The 16,565-nt window shown below is 35.9% G+C and overlaps 1 protein-coding gene and 1 long non-coding RNA gene across 3 annotated transcripts in view; one reads left to right on the forward strand and one right to left on the reverse strand.

Annotated features, from left to right (window-relative positions):
* The window catches only part of LOC140617481 (uncharacterized), a 42,536-nt gene extending 33,585 nt beyond the window's left edge, over window positions 1-8,951 (reverse strand). Inside the window, exon 1 of the long non-coding RNA XR_012017705.1 lies at window positions 8,797-8,951. This is a non-coding gene — a long non-coding RNA (uncharacterized lncRNA). The remainder of the gene's footprint in view (window positions 1-8,796) is intronic.
* The window catches only part of LRP6 (LDL receptor related protein 6), a 162,394-nt gene that overhangs the window by 47,634 nt on the left and 98,195 nt on the right, over window positions 1-16,565 (forward strand). The gene's annotated exons all lie outside the window — the stretch shown is intronic.

Below are 16,565 nucleotides of genomic sequence, written 5' to 3' on the forward strand. Positions count from 1 at the left end.
TTTCTCAGGCAGGCATTTTATGAGGGACTAGGGTCATCTTAGTGATGCAGCCTTAAGCTGTTAGAAACTATGTTGGTATTTTGTTCAAGTCTTTGAGGGCCAAAGTTGAGGTCTAGCTGAGAAAGGACTCAATGGAGCCTGGCTAGAGTTTAGTCAGACTCTGTTGATATCAGCACTGTGATTGAGATACAGAACTGTTCCATCACCCCCCAAAATTTCCTTATTCTTTATTATACTTACCTTCTTGCCCCTGATCTCAGCTCCTTGCAGTTACTGAGTTGTTTTCTATTACTGTAGTTTTCCAGAATGTCATATGAATGGAATCATACAATATGTATAAATGGGTTCTTTGACTCAGCATAATGCATTTAAGGTTTATCTGTGTTGTTGTATGTATCAGTAGTTTTGTTGTGGCTGAGTAATGTTCCGTTGTATGAATGTATTACAGCTTGTTGATCCATTAATTAGTTCAAGAACATTTGGGTTATTTCCAGTTTTGGCAATTACAAATAGAGCTGCTATAACTATTTGTATGCAGGTTTTTGTGTGAACGTAAGTTTTTATTTCTCTTTCATTACTCTTGAGTAAATACCTTAGAGTCAGATTACTGGGTTCTATGGTAATTATAATTAACTTTATGAGAAACTGAAATTTTGCCAAAGTGGCTATACCATTTTTTATTCCCACTGGCAGTGTCTGAGAGTTTAGTTGCTTTGCATCCTCACCAGTATTTGACAGTTTCCTTTAAGTCATTCTTAGATGTATGCAGTGGTATCTTGTGTGTGTGTTTTAAACACTGTCAAATCAGCTTTATTATTTAGAGCCACCTTGCAGAATTCAGAGTATATAGTATATTCATTAGTCCTATAGGTTGTTTCCAAGCATCATTCTAGAGATCCCAAAACAAGATTCAAGTATAAATCCAGTGGAATCTGAGCCTTGCCATATGCTGCTTCTATGCATGGAGGGTGGTGTTTCCCCAGCTTGGGAGGGGGAGGCAGATGGCCCCCATTCTCAGGGCTGGTTAATCCCTCAGTAAAGTCACCAACTTAGGCGCTATCTGGGTTGGCATATAAGTCACGGTATGGCTAGTAAAATATAAACTAGTCTAGGTTTTTTAGACATGAACATTTAAAAAATTATATTCTATAATTATATTATTTAAAAATACAGTTCTTAGGGCACCTGGGTGGCTCAGTCGGTTGTGTCTGACTTGATTTCCACTCAGGTCATAATCTCAGGGTTGTGAGATTGAGCCCTCCCATCCAGCTCTGCACTGGGCATGAAGCCAGCTTAAGATTCTCTCTCCCTCTCCTGTTGGTCCCTCCACCCATTCGTGCTCACTTGGTCTCTCAAAAAAAGTTTAGTTCTTTCTGAAGCTTTTAAATTTAGCCTACAGATCTTATTTTTTAAATTGAAGTATAGTGAATATAAAATATGATACTAATTTCAAGTTACAGCATAGTGATTCAACAATTATACTCATGAAATGCTCACAGTGATGAGTGTAGTTATTACCATCTGTCGACATACAAAGTTATTACAGTATTATTGATTATATTCTTTGTACTGTACTTTTCATCTCTGTGACTTATTTATAGCTGTCAGTTTATAATACTTAATCCCTTTCACCTATTTTGCTCATATCCCCCTCCATAAAACCACTTTTACTTTTGACACCAGTTGCAGATTGGGAGACCACAGGACTAACTTTAGGTTCAATAAGTCACTAGGACTCTCAGAATTCACTGAAAGTTGTTAGTTGTGGTTTATTCCATTACAAATAAAAATCAGCTGGGGGAAGAGTGCCCAGGTCCAGGAAAGTTCCAAGTGCAGAGCTTCTAGCTGTCTTCTCGCAGTGGAGTGTTTGTGTGGACAGCCCTTACTTTTCCTGTAATGTGTGACAGCATGCAGAATAATGCCAACCAGAGAAGTCACCTGAGACTTGTGTGTTTTATTAGAGTTTGGCTATGTAGACATATTGACTTTCTGCTTGGCTGACTTTAGTCTCTAGCCCCTCTAGAGGTTGGGCTTCTATGGAGTGTCCCAAAGCCTCTACTATAAATCACATCATTAGCCTAGACTATCTGAGGTAGCTTATGACCTCAGATAAACCAAATGACACTCTTATCAGTGAAGACAGTCCTAGATTAGAGATTATCTCTTACTGGCTTCGGGGCAAAGACCAGACCTCTATTAGGGCAATATTAATCATTTATTGCACACATGTGTTTAGAAGTATGTTGGTTAATTTCCAAATGTTTAGGATTTTGTAGATATCTTTCTCATATATAGACTAGTCTAATTCTCTTGTTTTTTTTAAAAGATTTTAAAATTTATTCATGAGAGAAAGAGACAGAGGCAGAGAGAGAGAGAGAGGCAGAGACACAGGCAGAGAGAGAAGCAGGCTCCATGCAGGGAGCCGGATGCCGGCCTCGATCCCGCGTCTCCAGGATCATGCCCTGGGCTGAAGGGGAAGGCGGTGCTAAACTGCTGAGCCACAGGGGTTGCCCAGGTCTAATTCTCTTGTGCCAGAGAACATACTGTATATGATTTCAGTTCTTTGTTGCATGGCCCACATTCTTGTGAATATTCTATATGTACTTGAGAAGGCTGTTTATTCTGCTGTTTTGGAGTGTTTTCTTTTCTTGTACAATGCAATAATTATGTTTTAAGATTAGAATTATTTGGTCTGTGAGAATTTTAGAGAATTTACCAGTAGATATCTGGGCTATATCATTCTCCCTTTTTCTCCTACCATGATGAATTTACTTTTTATTAATAGTTACAGTTTATTCAGGTTTCTAAAAACTTGTCTTGATACAGTTTTGTAAGCTCATGTTTTTCCTATGTTTTTTGCTGTAATACTTTTTTTTTTTTTTTTTAATACTGTGGGGATTTCTTTTCCCTTTATTTTTCTTATACTTTCTTTGGATTAGCTCTTTATTTTTCATCCTTTTAGCTTTTAGTAGTTTAAACATATTTATTATTATTTTTACCTGTGCCTCAGAGTTTCATTATTTGCATCTTAATAAGTTTAGTAATAAAATAATAATTGATTTCTCTGAACTGTTTTATTTTTTAGAAATGTGAATCTTAATTTCCAGACAGCCAGATAGATTTTTTTCCTACTTATTATTTCTAAGTTAATTAATTACAGTTACTCTGCCATATGTATATTAGTCCTATACTTAAGGTTTACATTATGGTCCAGTGTGTGGTTATATTTAAAAAATATTTCATGTGGGTAGCTGGCTGGCTCAGTCAATGGACTGTGTGTGGCTCTTGCTCTCAGGGTTGTGAATTTAAACCCCTCTTTGGGTATAGAATTAAAAATCTTCAAGAAAAATAAATAAAAATGTGTGTTTGAAAAGATTATATATTCTGTGGTTTTTGAGTACAGTGTTGTAGATGTGTCCATGAAATCAAACTTGTTTATACTGTTGAAATCTTTTGATTCCTAAAATAATTTTTAATTTATTGCTGAGAGAAGTATGTTAACAAATCTTCCATGTGGTAATTAATTTGACAGTTTCTTTTTATAGATATGCCTATCTTGCTTTATGTGCATTGAAGCTGTGTTTTGAAATACAGGTAGATAAGGAACTTTCTTCCTGATGTACCTCATACTATTATTTAGTGACTTTATTGCTACTAATGTATTTTGCCCTAAAGTTCATTTTGTTAAATATCACTTGCTATATCTGCTTTCTTCTGGTAAGTTTTTGCTTCTTAGTGTTCTAGGCGTTTCTTTTTTAAGTAGCATATAGTTGGAGTTTTTGGTTTGAGTTTTAAGTCTATCATTAAAATGTGTGTTCTAGGGGCACTTAGGTGACTCATTTCGGTTAAGCATCTGCCTTTGGCTCAGGTCATGATCCCAGCATCCTAAGATTGAGCCCCACGTTGGGCTCCCTGCTCAGCTGGGAGTCGGCCTCTCCCTTTCCTTCTGCCCTGCCCCCCAGTTTGTGTGTGCTCGCGTGCATGCTCTCTTTCTCTCAAATAAACAAATCCTTAAAAAACAAAATACGTCTTCTGCAGAAGCTTCTCAGTCCTTTTACACTTTATTGTAATTACTAATATATTTGTATTCACATCTGACATCTTATTTTGAGTTTTCTATTCTGCCCATTTCGTTTCTCTTCTTTCTTATTGATTATATTTTGTCAGCTTTTTCTCTCTACAAATTTGCAGTCTTTTTGAGAATTTAAAAAATTTTATATTTTTGAAAAAAATTTTGAATTCTGAGAATTTTTAACATATATACTTATGAAATTATTAGTATACTTTACTTCTGTTTATTACCTTCCTGGCTTATATATTATTGTTATTATCAGTTTAAGTTCTGCTTCCTTGTTTCTTACTCATAAGACATTATTTTTAAAGTTTAGATTTATCAATTCCATCTTGCATTTTAGGAACTTCTGTTTGGGTTAATTTTTCTAAATCTTAATTTCCTTTAGTGAAGTCCTGTTGGTGGCAGACTCTCTTAGGCTTTGTTTGTCTGAATCTACCTTTATTTTGCCTTTGTTTTTAATTTTTTTGTGTAGGATACAATTGCAGATCAACAGATATTTTCTCTTACCATGTTTTAATGGTATTATTCTAGTATCTGTTGGCTTTCTTTGTTGTTGAAGTGATCCATTATTACCATTACTCTGATTACAGTTTCAGTAAATTCATCTAGATTTTTAAAAAAAATTCATCTAGATTTAAAAAAATTATGCTAATTGGGATTTGTTGGGGTTCTTGATTCTGTGGACTGATGTCTTTCATCAGTTCTTGAAAAGTCTCCTAAAATACTGCTTTTATATCATTTTGTTTTTAGAACTCTAGACATTTGTCTGTTTTATGAACTCTTTTAACCTCTTTCATGAATCTATTTCTTTCTCTTTATGTTTAGCACCAAAGAGATTATCCAGAATTATCTTCATGTTCATTAATTATCTCTTCATATAGTCAAATATTTGTGCCATTTCCGTGTGTGTTTTCCTTTTAGCTTACCCACTGAGAGTGTTTAAGTTGGGGTTTCTGGCATTGAGTGTATTCTCTCATCTAAGGGTGCTACCTTGTATAGGTTATAGAGACCATCTCTTCTTCAACTCTAGATTACTTTTCTCAATTTTTCCTTTCTGTGCTCAGAATATTTCCTTTAATTTTTATGGGTGCAGACATACATTTAAAATATTTTTGTAGTTTTATCTGTCATTTTTTAGGTGCTCTTTAATTGGAAGGTTTCTCTGGAACAAAAACAGATTTTATAAGTCTTTTTGTCCTCCTCCCCCAATATTTAATCTACTATTTCTTTTCTTTATGATTTCATATTTTGCACTGTTTCTGAGAAGGATTAGGTATATTCAACTTGCTTTCTGTCCTTTATTTTTATGGTTTAGGTATATTTTTAAAAGATTTTATTTATTTATTTGAGAGAGAGAGCACAAGTGGTGAGGAGGAGTAGAGGTAGAGGGACAAGCCAACTCCTTCCTGAGTAGGGAGCCTGATGTGGAGCTCAGTCCCAGAACTGTGGGATCATGACCTGAGCCAAAGGCAGACCCTTAACTGATTGAGCCACCCAGGCGTTGTATATGGCTTAGTTTTTTGTATGTTTTAAACCAGTCATAAACTTATATTTAATACATACAAAAAAGATAAAAGGAACAATATAATGAACATTCTAGTTGCCTCCTTGCTTGCACCATACATCATATTTAATTTCTTTAATTGTTTTGGGGGATATGAAGTAAGGTGAGACTCTAAAGAGAACCCCCCCCATGAGTTTACAAATATATACTACATTTCCAATTTGATAAATTTTGAGAGCTGGATTAGGAATTAATTCCTAGCCTGATTCTATTTTCTTTTTGTTAGTTATTTCATCTGAAAGAAAAGGTTTATTCTATAACCTTCAGATGATTTTGTCCTTCTTTTCTACCTGCTTTCCTCCTCTGATAGATTAACGAATGCCTACTGAAACATCCTCTTCAGCTTTTTTTTTTTTTTAAAGGTTTTATTTATTTATTCATGAGACACACACGGGGGAGCGGAGAGAGAGAGAGAGACAGGCAGAAACACAGGCGGAGGGAGAAGCAGGCTCTATGCAGGGAGCCTGACATGGGACTCTCCAGGATCACGCCCTGGGCTGAAGGTGGCGCTAAACCACTGAGCCACCCAGGCTGCCCTTCTTCAGCTTTTTAAGTAGTATTTATATAGAACTTATTAACAAATTACTATCTCATCTATTGCTTTATGTTCTTTTGTAAACTAAATCTTTGTGAAATGAACATATTTAAAATATTTTCTGATGGTTTAAAAAGTAAGTATTAATAACCATTTCTGTTTTGCTTTTTTCTGTGGTTACCGTGAGGTTTTTTCTTTGACTTGACTCTGGGTTGAAATTGGAAGTAACTTATTCTTGCCTTTTGGCCCTAGATAGTATCCAGGTAGCTCTAAAATTAGCACCATTGTCAGAAGACTGAAGATCTTCTAGATTGTATTTCACTCTGGTGCTTGGAGTCTCAGAAAGAAATGGGGTCAGTGATTTTGTCAAAGAGTCTTAACGTCTCCCCCCATCTTCACAAAGAGTGGGTTGGCTTTGGGATGTGTCTGTCTACTGTGGGTGTCTGATTAAGATTGCAGACCTTTCTCTGCTTGATTTATGTGGATTTGAAAAAGAGAGTAATAAATGATGGATTTTATCTTCAGGAGTGCTTAAACACTTGGAAGTATACCAGTTTTCTGTGGTGTAATCTCAGAATTATTAATTGCTTTTTGAGTAATGTGGTTTTGTTAAAGACACGATGACTTCTTAAGTATTAATCTCCTACTTGACTGGATTTACTTGAAGGACAAAACAAAAAAAATATAATTTTTTTTAAAAGATTCTATTTATTCATGAGAGATACAGAGAGAGGCAGAGACAGGCAGAGAGAGAAGCAGGCTCATCGCAGCAAGCCCGATGTGGGACTCAATCCCAGGACCCCAGGATCACACCCTGAGCCAAAGGCAGATGCTCAACTGCTGAGCCACCCAGGTGTCCCTATAATTATTTTTTAAAATGTCAGTTTTGTGATCTTTTTCACACTCTAATTAGCATAGCTAAGAGTAGATGCAAGTCACCCTGTGTCAAAGTAATACAATGTCAAAGTGACTACTAATTATATTGTATATATTTTTATGAAAATCACAGGTAATTTTCCATGCTTTTTTTTTTTTACCATTTTGGCAGCATGTTCTAAACAGGGGAAGAAAACAATTGCACTGATTGACATACAGAATATAAGCTTTTAAAGGATATTTACTATATTAATTTGTTCATATCCTATAAGTAATATGAGACTCTGGTGTCTGTAACATATTCAGTGAATAAGTAAACTTAAACCTTCATTGAGGGTTGCCACTGAATATTTCTGTAGGTAAAGAATTGGATACTAAAAGCTTGAAAATTTGTAATAGAGATTTGAAAATCTATCTTCATCCTTACATATCTTTGGATATTTATACTTAGTACAACTTAAGCAGTAACTGTGAAGTCTAAAAGTCCCATTTCTCAAATTATAAAACTTTGGAGGGAAATATGGAAAACTGTTGTGTGGAAAGTAATTTATTTGGTTCCTTGTTCCTTCTTTGATCTTCCATAGATTTAAGAGCTAATTATTAACTAATATTTAAGGCTAACTGGTTAGTGAGTTAAATATATTAACACCACTGTAGAAGAACAGAGTAGTATGGATAAACAGATGCTTCAGAAATTCAGATTTCTCTTCACTGGTTCTAAACTCTAAATGAATTAGAATTCTTTGAGGAGCTTTTATTTCTTTATTTTAAAAAATATTTATTTTTTAAAAATTTATTAAAAATATTTATTTTGTTGTCCACCTGTTTAATGTGGACACTCAAGGCCTGAGCAGAGTGGACGCCCTGGGATTGGGCAGGCAGGCAAGGTGGGTGGTTCACAGGCTCACACCTGACCCTAAGAGAGGATGCCAGGTGGTGAGGGCTGGTCCAAGGGAGTACCAGAAAAGTGGCCCAGGCAGGCAGACCCACCAGAGGACCTGGAAGCCAGCCCTTAAGAAGGTATCTAAGCCAGGTGGTGAGTGTCCAGGCCAGAGTCTAGCCCAGGGAGGCAGGATTGGGGTGGTTGGTGGCTCTCAGAGCCAAGGGACTGGTATTGCTGGGACCTTCTAAGCTACTGCTGAAACTTAAGGCATGTCTGCCAAGTAGCTCCTGGAGGCAGGCATGGAGGTGGTCATTCTCCTCCAGTTGGTCCAGACAGGAGTTGATCTGGTCTAACATGGAGTTGATGGCAGCATATTCTGCATATTCTGCAACAGTTCTCATTGTTTCATTGTTTATGGTGACAAGTCATCCTTGCCTTTTGTACCTGCGTCCACTGGTCCCTGTTGGGGCCCGACATTGCAGGTTTGGATGTCATGGGGACCTCAATATGATGGAACGTGCCAACAGCTAGTGCTTAGTTGGAAGGTCGAGGAACTTTTAGATAATATTGATGCATGGGTCCCAACTCAGATTATTTTAATCAGAATCTCTGATGGAAGAGCCCAAGTTCCTGATATTTTCAAGAGTTTCTGAAGTCATTGCTAAACGCTGCCAGAATTAAAAATTGGCGGCGACATCATGATCATCACCACTAGTAGTATTATTACAGGTGTGTTTGTGTATGGACTGGGGAGCACAGCCCAAGAAACATGGTGCTAAGAAAAACTTGTATTAGTCCATTCAGGCTTCTATAATGAAGTACTATTACTGGTGGTTTATAAACAACAAAAATTTCTTTCTCACAGTTCTGGAGGATGGAAAACCCAAGATCAAGGTGTTGGCAGATTTGGTGTCTCTTGAGGGCCTGCTTCCTACATTGTTGTTTTTCACTGAAACTTCACAAGGTAGAAAGGGACAGCGAACTTTCCTGGGCCTTTTTAGTAAGGGCAGTCATCCTATTCCAGATGGTTCTATTCTTATGACTTAATCACTCCAGAATCCCTAATCCCCAGAATTCCTAATACCATCACATTGGGAGTTGAGATTTCAGCATATGCATTTTGGGGGGAACAGACTTTTAGACCATTGCTTGTTAATTATATTTACAATTCTAGTTTCTGAATATTCAAGGACTGGTTATGTCGTGCTCATTATACATTGATGATTATTGGGTTTTGAAGTTAGAAAACTGAATAAATCAGACAGATTAGTTGAGTTTTCTTTCTTTTACACCTCATTGTTTCATTGTTTATGGTGACAAGTACCAAATTTTCATGTTAAGTTGGCTTTTCTGTCTGTCATAGATTGTTCTCTTTATATCAGTTTTCATCAAGATAATGTTTTAAACAAGTATATAGATGGAAGGATCAGGATGTAATTTGCCTGATAGTTCTCTGCCAGTCATTCTCATGAATGTTGACGTTGGCCCTTATGAGAGGAGTCCCAGTAGATTGAGGGAAGAGCTGTGAAACTTTTGAAACATGCCATTTGTAAGATGTTTGGATGAAAGGAGTTCTAACATATGAGGCTTTGTTGGGAGAAGAGTTGAAGTGACTGTCTAAACTTTAAAGCGATGCTTTTGGGTGGTGTTGGATCTAAAAGTGCATGTTAGTGTTCATAGTTTTAAGTAATAAGAAATCTCTGTTATTTAAACAGAAAGAGTATTTTTTTAATACAGTGTTTTGTTTTTTAAAGATTTATTTATTCATGAGAGACACAGAGAGAGAGGCAGAGACATATGCAGAGGGAGAAGCAGCTTCCCTGCAGGGAGCCCAATGTGGGACTCTATCCCAGGGCCCCAGGGTCATGACCTGAGCCAAAGGCAGACACTCAACCAGTGAGCCACCCAGGCGCCCCAAAAAAGTATTTTTGAAGAGGTTATTGGGTTACTCATAAAATTTCTTAAATTGTAGAAGAACCAGGCTTGGAATCTGTAGCCACGAACAGTGTTAAAAATCATACCACAGGCCTGGTCCAGTGATGGCACCACTGTTAGGTGGCATATTTACTACTGTTTGTGCTCTCTCACTGACATGAGACAACAGATATTCCTTCTTTTTTTTTTTTTTTTTTTTAAGATTTTTATTCACGAGAGGCAGAGAGAGAGAGAGAGGCAGATACAGGCAGAGGGAGAAGCAGGCTCCATGCAGGGAGCCTGATGTGGGACTGGATTCCAGGACTCCAAGATCATGCCCTGGGCCAAAGGCAGGCGCTAAACACTGAGCCACCCAGGGATCCCGAGACAACAGACACTCCTTTTTTTTTTTTTTTTTCTTTTTTCTTTTTTTTCTTTTGATAACAGACACTCCTAAAGTTGCTTCTAGTGCTTCCTTGCAAAACTGGATTAAAGAAGGATGAATTAATTCAAACTGAATTTAATTAGCCTTTGCTATTGCCCTCAACCTTACCAGCATGGATTGCTTGTAGTCCTTGCGGCTGCTGCTGTTGCTTCTTTCTCTTCTGCCTCCACTTTCTCTTTTTCTTGGTTTGTCTGACAGGCAAAACCCAAGTCTTAGCCCCTGTCCCAATTGCAGGGGAGATTTAGAAAGTAAATATCTGGTGCTTTCTGTTTCTTTAGTTTCAGGAAGTGCCTCTGCCACATCAAGTAGAGGCTTCTTTAAACATAGGAAGGTCGATTAGGTACTAGGTCGCCTCCTAAAATGCCAGGTACCCATGGCAGACATTTTGTGAGTGCATAATCATATGATCTGTGGATATCTTTGCCATGATTTGCATATTGTTTCTTTTTTTTTTTTAAGATTTATTTTATTTATGATAGAGAGAGGCAGAGACACAGGAGGAGGGAGAAGCAGGCCCCATGCCGGGAGCCCAACGTGGAACTCGATCCCGGGACTCCAGGACTGCGCCCTGGGCCAAAGGCTAAACCGCTGAGCCACCCAGGGATCCCCTGTATATTGTTTCTATTTTCCCCCCTTTTTAGTGTTGAAAAGAGTGAATGAGGTATGATGGTAGATATAAAAAGAAATAGCAGAACTATAAACTTTGTAACTGGAATGGACCCGAGGAAAAATCTAAGCCAATCTAAAAAAGAAAATACTAATTGTAAGAATTAATGTTCTTTAGGTAGATGTCATTCTTTGAGAAACCATCTTTACTCCTGATAATGAAACTGATTTCTACTCCCGTTAGTCCTCATAAAAAAGCTGCTATATAATGTAATGAGCAACACCCTTGTAATGCCCTCAGTAATGATTTCTTTGGCATTTGTCCCTGCTGTATCAGGACAAAGTGCAATTTAGTAAAAGCAGGTAAGATGAGCTTGAAAGGTGAATTGAGGGAATATTCAAGGGTGAGGGAAGGATTTTCCTCAAAAACTGATTTATAGATTCCTGTAATATATCAGGCAGTAATTAAAGGCATGACTGAAATAATTTTATCTTGAAAAAATAAATTCTCTCCACCAGACCATTAAAAAAGGCAGTGAACCTGTCTATGTATAGCTTTTAGCTTTGGGTGGTGGGATATCCTAGTATATCCTCAGAGGTGACCTAATAGCAAAACGTGTATAGAATAGACTAATTATGTAGATTTATTAGGTATAAACCAGGTTTAAATTTAGGGAAATATTGTTGCAGTAAAGCTTTCTAAGTATTGCTATAGAAATCTGTACAGTGGGGAACAAAGGAGAGAGTAGTCCATTCCATTTGGGGAGTTATTTCAGGTTGATATTTTCTAGCTAAGCAGTCGTTTTCCAGGAGAGACAAGGTATGGAAATGGGTAATAGCTTTTAGTAAGTAGGAACACTATGTGCCAGACTCTCGTGCCATTATACATTCAAGGAATAGAAAACGGCTTGTAACTGGAGCATAGTAGAAGAATAATGATATTCATTAAAATAAAATTCTGCCTTTATTTTTTAAGGATATACTCTGTAATAATAACAGAATGGCCCAAGAGCAGGTAAGTGCAGACCATTATTAAGCATTTGAATGCTGACTGTAAATACACTTGGCATTATATTAGATTGTTTTAGGATAGAGGATACAATAATATATAAAACAGGAACCTGGAATACAGAGGGATGGGAAATGTATAAACAGTCTTAGTAATCTATGTGTTTGAAATGTACAGAGAAGAGTGTCCTTGAGAGAGTCATGAAATGCTTCAAGTTACGGTGACATTTGAACTCTTCTGAAGAATCAGGATATTTATCAGAGTATAGGAGGAGGAGAGAGACATTCTAGACAGTTAATAAATCATCTTTATTATACTTAGAGGAGTTCAAAATGCATCACCTATGATTTGTTTAGAAAGAGAATTGTAGATAACAGCAATTTGGGAAAGTGCATAACTTGGAGATATTGGGGGTTCCAGACCACAGCAATAAAGTGAGTATCATAATGAAATGAGTCCAGTGAACTTTTTGTTTTCCAAGTGCATATAAGGTTAATATTTACATTATCCTGTAGTCTATTAAGTTTGCAGTAGTGTTATGTTTAAACCAACCGTGTATATACCTTAATTTAAAAAATACTTTATTGCTAAAAAATGCTAACCATCATTTGAACTTTGAGTCAGTCATAATCACTGATCATAGATCACCATAACAAATATAATAATGATGGGAAGTTGAAATACTGGGAGAATTGCTAAAATGTGACAAACGTGCAATGAGCAGATGCTGTTGGAAAATGGTTCCAATAGATGTTCTTGATGCAGTGTTGTCACAAACCTTCAGTTTGTAAAAGGCATAGTATCCGCAAAATGCGATCTAACACAGTATGCTTGTACTATAGCTAGCGTTTTCTTTGATAATAGTAGGGAGTCAAATTAATTTAGTATGTTACTTATTCCCAGGCTTATAAGCTTTATCTTTTAGTAGTGGTATACTATACCAGTGTTATTTCTGAATTAAATATATTCTCTGTATTAGGTCCAGCAGCTTTTAAAAATTAGTCTTAGGGTGGGCGTTTAAGGATCATTCTTAGCAATCTGTCTCCGGGATTGCTAGTTTATACATGTAGAATTCCGTTATGATGGATATTGTCACAGCAAAGATTCTATTTAATATAGCCATCTCCATGTTCTTTCTTGTCCCGCAATAGTAGAATCTTTTTCATCTGGTTACTGTACATTTTCTTTAAAAACAAATCCACTAAAATGCTTTCATTATCTTATTAATCATCACTTATTATTTCAAATATAATACCAACACAAATAAATAGAGAGGAAGCATGGAATTATAGCAGACTTCTTCACAGTTCTTTTTTTCTTTGTAGTTCTATCAGGAAGCAGATACCTTGAATTCTCCAACCTCCTCTTTACTTAAAAGCCCAATATCCTAACCAAAGTAAGATGGAACTGGTTCAGGGATAGGAAGAGGAAGAATGTATGAATTTTGCTTGCTATCTTTTCTTTTCACTTTCATTAAAGTCAGAATTTTTTTCCACTGTTTATAAAATTTCACCTTATATCTGTCATGTGTTCTTTAAATGTGGCATGACTCTTATTGGGGGCTGGTTTGGTTTCTTTCTTTTTTTTTTTTTTTTTTTTTTTTTTTTTGGTTTGGTTTCTTATGCAGCTTTTTATTGCAGTTTCTTTTACCTTGTTACTATAGTCCACAACTTTCTTTTTCTTTCTTTTTAACTATTAACATCCTTTTAACTTTATTTACCTTTCCTATACTACTTTCATTTAACTTTTTTTTTTTTAATTTTTTATTTATTTATGATAGTCACACACAGAGAGAGAGAGAGAGAGAGGCAGAGACACAGGCAGAGGGAGAAGCAGGCTCCATGCACCGGGAGCCCGACGTGGGATTCGATCCTGGGTCTCCAGGATTGCGCCCTGGGCCAAAGGCAGGCGCTAAACCGCTGCGCCACCCAGGGATCCCTCATTTAACTTTTACACTAATTTTTCTTTTACTCTATTGACTGGTTCTTTGGATATAGAAGGAAAAACAATGAGATAAAGATACTCATTTCATCTTTATCTGAAGTCACCATGTTGCCCCTTAAACTCTGTTTAGATTCCATATTTTGTTGAATGACGCCAATATGGGCTCATTCACATTTGCCAACTCCTGAGAGCCATCCTACTCTCTCATTAATGATTGTTCTCTTATGATCCATCTTTCAGCTTTTGTCTTCATTAGTTCTCATCTGGAATATTTCAGAAGTTTTGTGCTTTAATTTTCTTTCTCTAATTTCTTCCCCTCTAATCAAACCCTGTGTTATTACCAGTGATTAACAGGATAATCTTAACCACTTAACTTACTTTTCTGCCTACAGTCTTAAGTACATTCTCGCTACCTATAGGTGTTATGTACTTCAGGCTTCTTTTCACAGCAGAATTGGTCTCTTCTGTGGGACTTCTTTTTTTGCCAGATATATGATGCAGCTCTGCTGATCTTTGTGCTGGTCTTGAATGTGTCATGAATTCTGATGTCTTTTGCATATGCTTTATCTTCTTCCTAGAATGCTGTTTCTCATTTTGGCAGCTCCCTAAATAAAAGGATTGTTCCTCTGGTAAGCTTTTATTGACAACTCTTAACATTTACTAGCTTGACTGAGTATCACTTCCTCGCACTCTCATAACACCGTGTTCATACATCTCATGCTACATTTATCACTCCTTGCCTAGATCAAGTTTCACAGGGGCAGTTGTTTGCCTTGCTTATTTTTGTGTATTATATCAAGGATGATGCTTGGCTCCTAATAGGTGCTTAATACATTTTTTTTAGAAATTGAATAATATCTTGGCAATTTATAAAATACTTTTGTGTTTTCTTTCTGTGTCTCTTTCCCTTCCTATATTAAATTTGTAATGAATTTTTAATTTAAATGTTAATCAAATAACATGGAAATTTTAGTATTTATAGATGAAATTTATTATTTTGCATTTTAAATATTTGAACAAATGAAAATATCCACAAGATTGACTTTAAAATTCTAGATTAGAAAAATTTTTTAAAAGATTTTATTTATTTATTCATGAGCGACAGAGAGAAAGGCAGAGACATAGGCGGAGGGAAAAGTCGGCTCCTTGTGGGGAGCTTGATGGCGGGACTCAATCCCAGGACCCTGGGATCACAACCTGAGCCAAAGGCAGACGCTCCACCATGGAACCACCCAGGTGCCTCCAAATTCTAGATTTTTTATCAGATTCTCATCTTGACAAATGTCTCCGTATCCCTTGTTTTATTTGAAGCCTTTATTCCTTGAAGTAACATGACCTATTTTTAACTATTAAATAATGTGAGAGTTGTCTATTAGCTTTGATAAACAGTGGCATGTAAATAATTTTGTTCCTAAAATTCTTGTTGAGCTAATTAATTAGTTAACTTTTTATTTCACAATAAACTAGATACCAAATTCTTATTTATAAGTTTTATGCATACTTAATGACAGTTGTGAGACCTACCTAAATTATATTATACAAAGTAGACACCACCACTTATTGCTGTATCCATCTTGATAGTATACAAATTGCTTATCTTCAGTCCATATGAGTTCTTCATAATTTATATACAAAGTGTGATAAGTTCTATAGCACAGTGAAACATGCTTCAGGAGCACCCAGAAAGGAGTACCTCTGGGCGAGCTAGGGAAGGCTTCTACAGAAAAGAAGATAATTTTGAATTAGCTTTTAATTATAGTTTCTTATTTCTTGTTTGTGTTGTAGGCAACTTTATTGGTATATAATTTATATGCAGAAAATACATTTTATTATATTTTATAGTTTGATGTTTTGATAAATGTATATCTACTATTACTCCATCATCTCATTCCAGAAAGCTTAGCCTCTTTTAAGTCAACCTCTGTTTCTACCCTTGTAACTACTGATTTCTATCACTATAGATTAGTTTTGCTGAATCTAGAACTTCATATAATAGAGTCATGAAGTAGGTACTCTTTTGAGTCTGGCTTCTTTTGTTCATCTTGATTTTAAAAGTTCATCCTTGTTGTTGAATATAAGAATAGTTGCTTTTTTGTATTGCTAAGTAGTATTACAATTATACCAGAGTTTGTATATCATCCTATTAATGGATATTTGTGTTGTTTCTAGTTTTTAGCTGTTATGAATAAAGCTGTGAACTTGCATGTACAGTTGTTGAGTGGATATGTTTTTATTTCTCTTGGATAAATCCCTAAAAGTGAAATTGCTGATTAATAGAGTTAAATATACGTTTACGTTTATAAGGAACTGCCAGACTGTTTTCCAAAGTGATTATACTAGTTCTGTAAGAAAGTTTCAGTTGCTTATCATCACCAACACTTAGTATTATTAGGCTTTTTTTTTTAAATGTTAGCCATTCTAGTGAGTGGAGTTTAGTATGTTACTATAGTTTTATTTTTTAATTTTTTTGTTACTGTGATTTTAATGTGCATTTCCCTGATGATTGATGAAATTGAGCATCTTCTTAAGTGCCAGTTGACTATTCATGTATGTTCTTTTGTGAAGTATCTAGTAAAGAAAGTATTTTATCTCTTAAAAAAATAAAGTAAAATTTACCTACGTTACATTTATACTTTTTTGGGTCAGTATTATTTGGGATAATAGCACTTTCTGATTGTTTGCAGTGGAGAGCACTCCTGTTATTGACAACATTC

This window comes from Canis lupus, chromosome 25, assembly GCF_048164855.1.
Source record: "Canis lupus baileyi chromosome 25, mCanLup2.hap1, whole genome shotgun sequence".
Classification (NCBI taxonomy): domain Eukaryota; kingdom Metazoa; phylum Chordata; class Mammalia; order Carnivora; family Canidae; genus Canis; species Canis lupus.